Source organism: Drosophila takahashii, unplaced genomic scaffold (assembly GCF_030179915.1).
Source record: "Drosophila takahashii strain IR98-3 E-12201 unplaced genomic scaffold, DtakHiC1v2 scaffold_14, whole genome shotgun sequence".
Classification (NCBI taxonomy): domain Eukaryota; kingdom Metazoa; phylum Arthropoda; class Insecta; order Diptera; family Drosophilidae; genus Drosophila; species Drosophila takahashii.
The window spans coordinates 2,535-14,478 of NW_027221658.1; the positions used below are offsets into that span (position 1 = coordinate 2,535).

The 11,944-nt window shown below is 33.2% G+C and overlaps 3 non-coding genes across 3 annotated transcripts; all 3 read left to right on the forward strand.

Moving 5' to 3' along the window:
- Positions 1-4,551: 4,551 nt before the first annotated feature.
- LOC138914199 (small subunit ribosomal RNA) lies at positions 4,552-6,546 on the forward strand. The gene has a single exon (XR_011420063.1). It is a non-coding gene; the product is annotated as a small subunit ribosomal RNA (ribosomal RNA).
- Positions 6,547-7,170: 624 nt separating this feature from the next.
- On the forward strand, positions 7,171-7,349 carry LOC138914195 (5.8S ribosomal RNA). Its single transcript, XR_011420059.1, has one exon. It is a non-coding gene; the product is annotated as a 5.8S ribosomal RNA (ribosomal RNA).
- A 398-nt stretch (positions 7,350-7,747) lies between these two features.
- LOC138914196 (large subunit ribosomal RNA) lies at positions 7,748-11,704 on the forward strand. Its single transcript, XR_011420060.1, has one exon. It is a non-coding gene; the product is annotated as a large subunit ribosomal RNA (ribosomal RNA).
- The last annotated feature ends 240 nt before the right edge of the window (positions 11,705-11,944 follow it).

Below are 11,944 nucleotides of genomic sequence, written 5' to 3' on the forward strand. Positions count from 1 at the left end.
TGCTAAATAATGAGTTATATGCATATGGGAAAAATACTAAGTTGTAGTATGGATATGGGAAGAATACTGAGTTCTAGTATGGATATGGGAAAAATAATCAGTTCTAGTATGGATATGAAAAAATATTGAGTTTTATGGATATTGAAGAGATAATAAGCTCTAGTATGGATATGGAAAAAATTAATTATATTGTAATAGTAAATAATAAGTTATATGGATATAGGAAGAAAATTAGGTTCTAGTATGGATATGAAAAAATTAGTTCTATGGATATGGGAAAAATAAAAAGTTCTGGTATGGATATGGAAAAATATTAAGTTATATGGATATTTAAGAAATAATAAGTTCTAGTATGGATATGGAATAAAATGAGTTGTAGAGATATGGCAAAAATATAATGTTCTAGTATGGATATGAAAAAAATTAGTTATATGAATATGGGAAAATTTATAAGTTCTAGTATGGATATGGGAAAAAGAATAAGTTCTAGTATGGATATGAAAAAATATTGAGTTATATGAATATTAAAGAAATAATAAGTTCTAGTATGAATATGGAAAAATATTATTTATATTGATATGGTAAATAATGATTTATATGGATATGGGATAAATACTAAATTCTAGTGTGGATATGGATAATTATATAGATATAGAACAAAAAATAAGTTATATGGATATGGTGGCATCAGTACGAAATATGCCCAATTTACATACACCGGAGCCGCAGTACGATAAATACCCAATATTTAGACGTCGTGGCCAAAAACATATATAGGGAGGCAGTGCTCGCCGACCGGCCGTATTGTTCAAAATTTATGTTTATCATATTATTTTGGCAATGCTATATATAAATGATATCTTATACATATAATTCAATTATAGCGATATGGAAATACCATATTATATGTATAAAGAAAAAAAATGTATAATAAAATATACATTGACATACAAATATGGCTAGTTGTATGGATATGCCGTATTCATTATATGGATACGGCATATAGATTATATAAATATGACCAAAAAATATTTTATATTGATATGGCAAATAAAGAAATTACTTGAATATGGAAATAAAAGAAGTTATATTGATATGGAAGAAAATAATGAGTCATATAGATATGTTGGCATCAGTACGAAATATGCCCAATTTACATACACCGGGGCCGCAGTACGAAAAATACCCAATATTTAGACGTCGTGGCCAAAAACATATATAGGGAGGCAGTGCTCGCCGACCGGCCGTATTGTTCAAAATTTATGTTTATCATATTATTTTGGCAATGCTATATATAAATGATATCTTATACATATAATTCAATTATAGCGATATGGAAATACCATATTATATGTATAAAGAAAAAAAATGTATAATAAAATATACATTGACATACAAATATGGCTAGTTGTATGGATATGCCGTATTCATTATATGGATACGGCATATAGATTATATAAATATGACCAAAAAATATTTTATATTGATATGGCAAATAAAGAAATTACTTGAATATGGAAATAAAAGAAGTTATATTGATATGGAAGAAAATAATGAGTCATATAGATATGTTGGCATCAGTACGAAATATGCCCAATTTACATACACCGGGGCCGCAGTACGATAAATACCCAATATTTAGACGTCGTGGCCAAAAACATATATAGGGAGGCAGTGCTCGCCGACCGGCCGTATTGTTCAAAATTTATGTTTATCATATTATTTTGGCAATGCTATATATAAATGATATCTTATACATATAATTCAATTATAGCGATATGGAAATACCATATTATATGTATAAAGAAAAAAAATGTATAATAAAATATACATTGACATACAAATATGGCTAGTTGTATGGATATGCCGTATTCATTATATGGATACGGCATATAGATTATATAAATATGACCAAAAAATATTTTATATTGATATGGCAAATAAAGAAATTACTTGAATATGGAAATAAAAGAAGTTATATTGATATGGAAGAAAATAATGAGTCATATAGATATGTTGGCATCAGTACGAAATATGCCCAATTTACATACACCGGGGCCGCAGTACGAAAAATACCCAATATTTAGACGTCGTGGCCAAAAACATATATAGGGAGGCAGTGCTCGCCGACCGGCCGTATTGTTCAAAATTTATGTTTATCATATTATTTTGGCAATGCTATATATAAATGATATCTTATACATATAATTCAATTATAGCGATATGGAAATACCATATTATATGTATAAAGAAAAAAAATGTATAATAAAATATACATTGACATACAAATATGGCTAGTTGTATGGATATGCCGTATTCATTATATGGATACGGCATATAGATTATATAAATATGACCAAAAAATATTTTATATTGATATGGCAAATAAAGAAATTACTTGAATATGGAAATAAAAGAAGTTATATTGATATGGAAGAAAATAATGAGTCATATAGATATGTTGGCATCAGTACGAAATATGCCCAATTTACATACACCGGGGCCGCAGTACGAAAAATACCCAATATTTAGACGTCGTGGCCAAAAACATATATAGGGAGGCAGTGCTCGCCGACCGGCCGTATTGTTCAAAATTTATGTTTATCATATTATTTTGGCAATGCTATATATAAATGATATCTTATACATATAATTCAATTATAGCGATATGGAAATACCATATTATATGTATAAAGAAAAAAAATGTATAATAAAATATACATTGACATACAAATATGGCTAGTTGTATGGATATGCCGTATTCATTATATGGATACGGCATATAGATTATATAAATATGACCAAAAAATATTTTATATTGATATGGCAAATAAAGAAATTACTTGAATATGGAAATAAAAGAAGTTATATTGATATGGAAGAAAATAATGAGTCATATAGATATGTTGGCATCAGTACGAAATATGCCCAATTTACATACACCGGGGCCGCAGTACGAAAAATACCCAATATTTAGACGTCGTGGCCAAAAACATATATAGGGAGGCAGTGCTCGCCGACCGGCCGTATTGTTCAAAATTTATGTTTATCATATTATTTTGGCAATGCTATATATAAATGATATCTTATACATATAATTCAATTATAGCGATATGGAAATACCATATTATATGTATAAAGAAAAAAAATGTATAATAAAATATACATTGACATACAAATATGGCTAGTTGTATGGATATGCCGTATTCATTATATGGATACGGCATATAGATTATATGGATATGACCAAAAAATAATTCATAAAGAAATTATATGAATATGGCAGAAATAATTGGTTATATTAATATGATCAAATAATACTTTATATAAAAAAGTGAATATCTTTGGTTGGGTGGCAAAGAGAATTAAATATGCCCGATATATAGACGTCGTGGCCAAAAACTACTATAGGGTGAAGTGCTTGTCTGTTGGTCTATATATATACATATAATATTTTATGCGTACACATTATTATTATAGATAGTTAATATCTATCGTATGGGTGGCAAACGGAATTAAATAATTTCGATATTTAGACGTCGTGGCCAAAAACTACTATAGGATGGTCAGTGGTTGTCCACCAATTAATTATTGAACAAACCATATGAATATCATATGCTGTTGTCAATATAATGTATATCAATAATAATAAAAAATAAGGATGGTACAGTAAGTAGTCCATCTACTATTGAACAAAATATATTATAATATATACTTTTGTTATCAATAGAACAACATATATTAAAATCAAAATATTATCCGTATAAATTTGTTTCTTAAATGAAATTAAGACTTGGCTACGCGGTTAATATTATAAACCCATGATAATAAGGTGAAACAGAGGTCAAGTTTCTATTATATATAGAATAACAAATTGTTTCCGACTTTTATCGTTAATCTTTGGTGGCAGGTATATATGATAATTTATATTAAATTATTATATCCCCTGTCGTTTGGGCACAGAGTATCGCTTGCCGGTACAATGTGTTTACAAAAAGCATTATAATAAAATATAATTGCAATATTAGTGATCAAAATAATTTCATATGCGCTCGGTTTTATATCATATATTACCAGAGAGTTATATGGAAAAGATAAATTTTAAATTTATCATCAAAATGCAAATGATTTAACTCAATATTTATATTGGTTAAACAAAAATTGTACATGTGTGGATACAATAATTATGTATGTTGAACAAAAATGATATTTTAGAATGAAATATGTATATATAATATAATAAAAACTTATAGAAAGAACAATATATATTGAAAATTGTGTTATAAAAAAGTTGTACTTTTTCTTTAACATCAATTATAAACTTGTTATATTAGTGGCGAAACAAGTAAAAATTAAAGAACGTATACGAATGCCATATAAAAATGGCCGTATTCGAATTAAAATAGAATTATTTCACAAAGCAAAAAAAAAATATTGAATTAAAATCAATATTTAAGAAAAACCGAACATATAAAATGGAAATAAAATCTATTATATTTATATTACTAATTTCTATTCAAAAAATATGAATGAAATATGAACGAAAACATTATTCTGGTTGATCCTGCCAGTAGTTATATGCTTGTCTCAAAGATTAAGCCATGCATGTCTAAGTACACACGAATTAAAAGTGAAACCGCAAAAGGCTCATTATATCAGTTATGGTTCCTTAGATCGTTAACAGTTACTTGGATAACTGTGGTAATTCTAGAGCTAATACATGCAATTAAAACATGAACCTTATGGGACATGTGCTTTTATTAGGCTAAAACCAAGCGATCGCAAGATCGTTATATTGGTTGAACTCTAGATAACATGCAGATCGTATGGTCTTGTACCGACGACAGATCTTTCAAATGTCTGCCCTATCAACTTTTGATGGTAGTATCTAGGACTACCATGGTTGCAACGGGTAACGGGGAATCAGGGTTCGATTCCGGAGAGGGAGCCTGAGAAACGGCTACCACATCTAAGGAAGGCAGCAGGCGCGTAAATTACCCACTCCCAGCTCGGGGAGGTAGTGACGAAAAATAACAATACAGGACTCATATCCGAGGCCCTGTAATTGGAATGAGTACACTTTAAATCCTTTAACAAGGACCAATTGGAGGGCAAGTCTGGTGCCAGCAGCCGCGGTAATTCCAGCTCCAATAGCGTATATTAAAGTTGTTGCGGTTAAAACGTTCGTAGTTGAACTTGTGCTTCATACGGGTAGTACAACTTACAATTGTGGTTAGTACTATACCTTTATGTATGTAAGCGTATTACCGGTGGAGTTCTTATATGTGTTTAAATACTTGTATTTTTTCATATGTTCCTCCTATTTAAAAACCTGCATTAGTGCTCTTAAACGAGTGTTATTGTGGGCCGGTACAATTACTTTGAACAAATTAGAGTGCTTAAAGCAGGCTTCAAATGCCTGAATATTCTGTGCATGGGATAATGAAATAAGACCTCTGTTCTGCTTTCATTGGTTTTCAGATCAAGAGGTAATGATTAATAGAAGCAGTTTGGGGGCATTAGTATTACGACGCGAGAGGTGAAATTCTTGGACCGTCGTAAGACTAACTTAAGCGAAAGCATTTGCCAAAGATGTTTTCATTAATCAAGAACGAAAGTTAGAGGTTCGAAGGCGATCAGATACCGCCCTAGTTCTAACCATAAACGATGCCAGCTAGCAATTGGGTGTAGCTACTTTTATGGCTCTCTCAGTCGCTTCCCGGGAAACCAAAGCTTTTGGGCTCCGGGGGAAGTATGGTTGCAAAGCTGAAACTTAAAGGAATTGACGGAAGGGCACCACCAGGAGTGGAGCCTGCGGCTTAATTTGACTCAACACGGGAAAACTTACCAGGTCCGAACATAAGTGTGTAAGACAGATTGATAGCTCTTTCTCGAATCTATGGGTGGTGGTGCATGGCCGTTCTTAGTTCGTGGAGTGATTTGTCTGGTTAATTCCGATAACGAACGAGACTCAAATATATTAAATAGATATCTTCAGGATTATGGTGTTGAAGCTTATATAGCCTTCATTCATGGTGGCAGTAAAATGTTTATTGTGTTTGAATGTGTTTATATAAGTGGAGCCGTACCTGTTGGTTTGTCCCATTATAAGGACACTAGCTTCTTAAATGGACAAATTGCGTCTAGCAATAATGAGATTGAGCAATAACAGGTCTGTGATGCCCTTAGATGTCCTGGGCTGCACGCGCGCTACAATGAAAGTATCAACGTGTATTTCCTAGACCGAGAGGTCCGGGTAAACCGCTGAACCACTTTCATGCTTGGGATTGTGAACTGAAACTGTTCACATGAACTTGGAATTCCCAGTAAGTGTGAGTCATTAACTCGCATTGATTACGTCCCTGCCCTTTGTACACACCGCCCGTCGCTACTACCGATTGAATTATTTAGTGAGGTCTCCGGACGTGATCACTGTGACGCCTTGTGTGTTACGGTTGTTTCGCAAAAGTTGACCGAACTTGATTATTTAGAGGAAGTAAAAGTCGTAACAAGGTTTCCGTAGGTGAACCTGCGGAAGGATCATTATTGTATAATATCCTTACCGTTAATAAAAAAATTTGTTAATACAAATTTAATACAAATTACCAATATATATATATATATACATAATAATTATAATAATAATTATACCAAAAATATGATCTTAAAAGTAAAAGATCAAATAAATTTCGAACAAGCAAATCGAAATATTGTAATAATATAATATTATTACAAATAAATTAAATAGAAACAAACATAAAATTCGAACAAGCAAATCGAATTATTAATATAATAAAATATATTTTATATATTTATTATAAACTTTTGTGTGTATATGGACCATAATATACACGCGTTGCGAGATGTATTGGCCAACTAATTTGATGATGATCATACATTGGATAATGCAACAACCTAAAATATACAATGTTGTACCTGGTTTCAGGTTAATGTTTTATATAAAATTATCAATATATATTAACAAACAAATGCCATTACAAATAATACTTTGATATATATTGTTTTATATAAAACTAAGACATTTCGCAGCATTTATTTTAGGTATATAAATACATTTATTGAAGGAATTGATATATGCCAGTAAAATGGTGTATTTTTAATTTCTTTCAATAAAAACATATTTGACCAAATTTAAAACCAATATTATAAAACTCTAAGCGGTGGATCACTCGGCTCATGGGTCGATGAAGAACGCAGCAAACTGTGCGTCATCGTGTGAACTGCAGGACACATGAACATCGACATTTTGAACGCATATCGCAGTCCATGCTGTTATGTACTTTAATTAATTTTATAGTGCTGCTTGGACTACATATGGTTGAGGGTTGTAAGACTATGCTAATTAAGTTGTTTATACAAATTTTATAATAAAATTTTATAAGCATATGGTATATTATTGGATAAAAATAATGTAATTATTTTATTCATAATATTAACAAATATATGAAAAACATTATCTCACAATAGTAATTAAACTTTGAGAAAAACGAAGAGGAATATTTTCTTTTTCAATCAAATAATACTGAGAAATGTCTAGCATAAAATATTATCTAGAATTGTCTCTTATTAATGATTTGAAATATGAAAAACGTTGACAATATTATTATTCTTCGTTAATTCGTTACAAATAAATGCCATTAATATATATATACGTCAGCTTTAAACGAATTTAATAAAATGTTTTATCATTATATATAAAGAATTAATTGCAAATAAAAGTTATATACAACCTCAACTCATATGGGACTACCCCCTGAATTTAAGCATATTAATTAGGGGAGGAAAAGAAACTAACAAGGATTTTCTTAGTAGCGGCGAGCGAAAAGAAATCAGTTCAGCACTAAGTCACTTTGTCTATATGGCAAATGTGAGATGCAGTGTATGGAGCGTCAATATTCTAGTATGAGAAATTAACGATTTAAGTCCTTCTTAAATGAGGCCATTTACCCATAGAGGGTGCCAGGCCCGTATAACGTTAATGATTACTAGATGATGTTTCCAAAGAGTCGTGTTGCTTGATAGTGCAGCACTAAGTGGGTGGTAAACTCCATCTAAAACTAAATATAACCATGAGACCGATAGTAAACAAGTACCGTGAGGGAAAGTTGAAAAGAACTCTGAATAGAGAGTTAAACAGTACGTGAAACTGCTTAGAGGTTAAGCCCGATGAACCTGAATATCCGTTATGGAAAATTCATCATTAAAATTGTAATATTTAAACAATATTATGATAATAGTGTGCATTTTTTCCATATAAGGACATTGTAATCTATTAGCATACCAAATTTATCATAAAATATAACTTATAGTTTATTCAAATTAAATTGCTTGCATTTTAACACAGAATAAATGTTATTAATTTGATAAAGTGCTGATAGATTTATATGAATACAGTGCGTTAATTTTTCGGAATTATATAATGGCATGATTATCATTGATTTTTGTGTTTATTATATGCACTTGTAGGATTAACAATGCGAAAGATTCAGGATACCTTCGGGACCCGTCTTGAAACACGGACCAAGGAGTCTAACATATGTGCAAGTTATTGGGATATAAACCTAATAGCGTAATTAACTTGACTAATAATGGGATTAGTTTTTTAACTATTTATAGCTAATTAACACAATCCCGGGGCGTTCTATATAGTTATGTATAATGATATTTATATTATTTATGCCTCTAACTGGAACGTACCTTGAGCATATATGCTGTGACCCGAAAGATGGTGAACTATACTTGATCAGGTTGAAGTCAGGGGAAACCCTGATGGAAGACCGAAACAGTTCTGACGTGCAAATCGATTGTCAGAATTGAGTATAGGGGCGAAAGACCAATCGAACCATCTAGTAGCTGGTTCCTTCCGAAGTTTCCCTCAGGATAGCTGGTGCATTTTAATATTATATAAAATAATCTTATCTGGTAAAGCGAATGATTAGAGGCCTTAGGGTCGAAACGATCTTAACCTATTCTCAAACTTTAAATGGGTAAGAACCTTAACTTTCTTGATATGAAGTTTAAGGTTATGATATAATGTGCCCAGTGGGCCACTTTTGGTAAGCAGAACTGGCGCTGTGGGATGAACCAAACGTAATGTTACGGTGCCCAAATTAACAACTCATGCAGATACCATGAAAGGCGTTGGTTGCTTAAAACAGCAGGACGGTGATCATGGAAGTCGAAATCCGCTAAGGAGTGTGTAACAACTCACCTGCCGAAGCAACTAGCCCTTAAAATGGATGGCGCTTAAGTTGTATACCTATACATTACCGCTAAAGTAGATGATTTATATTACTTGTGATATAAATTTTGAAACTTTAGTGAGTAGGAAGGTACAATGGTATGCGTAGAAGTGTTTGGCGTAAGCCTGCATGGAGCTGCCATTGGTACAGATCTTGGTGGTAGTAGCAAATAATCGAATGAGACCTTGGAGGACTGAAGTGGAGAAGGGTTTCGTGTGAACAGTGGTTGATCACGAGTTAGTCGGTCCTAAGTTCAAGGCGAAAGCCGAAAATTTTCAAGTAAAACCAAAAACGCAATATATACAAATCAAGCTAATATAATATACTTGAATAATTTTGAACGAAAGGGAATACGGTTCCAATTCCGTAACCTGTTGAGTATCCGTTTGTTATTAAATATGGGCCTCGTGCTCATCCTGGCAACAGGAACGACCATAAAGAAGCCGTCGAGAGATATCGGAAGAGTTTTCTTTTCTGTTTTATAGCCGTACTACCATGGAAGTCTTTCGCAGAGAGATATGGTAGATGGGCTAGAAGAGCATGACATATACTGTTGTGTCGATATTTTCTCCTCGGACCTTGAAAATTTATGGTGGGGACACGCAAACTTCTCAACAGGCCGTACCAATATCCGCAGCTGGTCTCCAAGGTGAAGAGTCTCTAGTCGATAGAATAATGTAGGTAAGGGAAGTCGGCAAATTAGATCCGTAACTTCGGGATAAGGATTGGCTCTGAAGATTGAGATAGTCGGGCTTGATTGGGAAACAATAACATGGTTTATGTGCTCGTTCTGGGTAAATAGAGTTTCTAGCATTTATGTTAGTTACTTGTTCCCCGGATAGTTAGTTACGTAGCCAATTGTGGAACTTTCTTGCTAAAATTTTTAAGAATACTAATTGGGTCAAACCAATTAGTTCTTATTAATTATAACGATTATCAATTAACAATCAATTCAGAACTGGCACGGACTTGGGGAATCCGACTGTCTAATTAAAACAAAGCATTGTGATGGCCCTAGCGGGTGTTGACACAATGTGATTTCTGCCCAGTGCTCTGAATGTCAAAGTGAAGAAATTCAAGTAAGCGCGGGTCAACGGCGGGAGTAACTATGACTCTCTTAAGGTAGCCAAATGCCTCGTCATCTAATTAGTGACGCGCATGAATGGATTAACGAGATTCCTACTGTCCCTATCTACTATCTAGCGAAACCACAGCCAAGGGAACGGGCTTGGAATAATTAGCGGGGAAAGAAGACCCTTTTGAGCTTGACTCTAATCTGGCAGTGTAAGGAGACATAAGAGGTGTAGAATAAGTGGGAGATATTAGACTTCGGTTTGGTATCGTCAATGAAATACCACTACTCTTATTGTTTCCTTACTTACTTGATTAAATGGAACGTGTATCATTTCCTAGCCATTATACGGATATATTTATTATATCTTATGGTATTGGGTTTTGATGCAAGCTTCTTGATCAAAGTATCACGAGTTTGTTATATAATCGCAAACAAATTCTTTAATAAAACGGTGCATTTATGTATTTTTGATTTGAAAATTTGGTATAACTCCAATTACTCAGGTATGATCCAATTCAAGGACATTGCCAGGTAGGGAGTTTGACTGGGGCGGTACATCTCTCAAATAATAACGGAGGTGTCCCAAGGCCAGCTCAGTGCGGACAGAAACCACACATAGAGCAAAAGGGCAAATGCTGACTTGATCTCGGTGTTCAGTACACACAGGGACAGCAAAAGCTCGGCCTATCGATCCTTTTGGTTTAAAGAGTTTTTAACAAGAGGTGTCAGAAAAGTTACCATAGGGATAACTGGCTTGTGGCGGCCAAGCGTTCATAGCGACGTCGCTTTTTGATCCTTCGATGTCGGCTCTTCCTATCATTGTGAAGCAAAATTCACCAAGCGTTGGATTGTTCACCCATGCAAGGGAACGTGAGCTGGGTTTAGACCGTCGTGAGACAGGTTAGTTTTACCCTACTAATGACAAAACGTTGTTGCGACAGCATTCCTGCGTAGTACGAGAGGAACCGCAGGTACGGACCAATGGCACAATACTTGTTCGAGCGAACAGTGGTATGACGCTACGTCCGTTGGATTATGCCTGAACGCCTCTAAGGTCGTATCCGTGCTGGACTGCAATGATAAATAAGGGGCAATTTGCATTGTATGGCTTCTAAACCATTTAAAGTTTATAATTTACTTTATAAACGACAATGGATGTGATGCCAATGTAATTTGTAACATAGTAAATTGGGAGGATCTTCGATCACCTGATGCCGCGCTAGTTACATATAAAAGCATTATTTAATACAATGACAAAGCCTAGAATCAATTGTAAACGACTTTTGTAACAGGCAAGGTGTTGTAAGTGGTTGAGCAGCTGCCATACTGCGATCCACTGAAGCTTATCCTTTGCTTGATGATTCGATAATAAACATAAATTTAATTGTGTTTATTTTGTTTGGCTTTTTTAAGTCAGAATATATATATATATAAAATATATATATATAAAATAATAATTATATTTAAATAAATTTTATTTAAATATATTTAACAATGGTAGCCATATGTATCGTCATCCTATTAGTGACGCGTATAAAAATATTCTAAGTCCGAACATGCAAATAAGAGACATATGCAAGTATATGTACTTCTTAAGGTAGCCAAC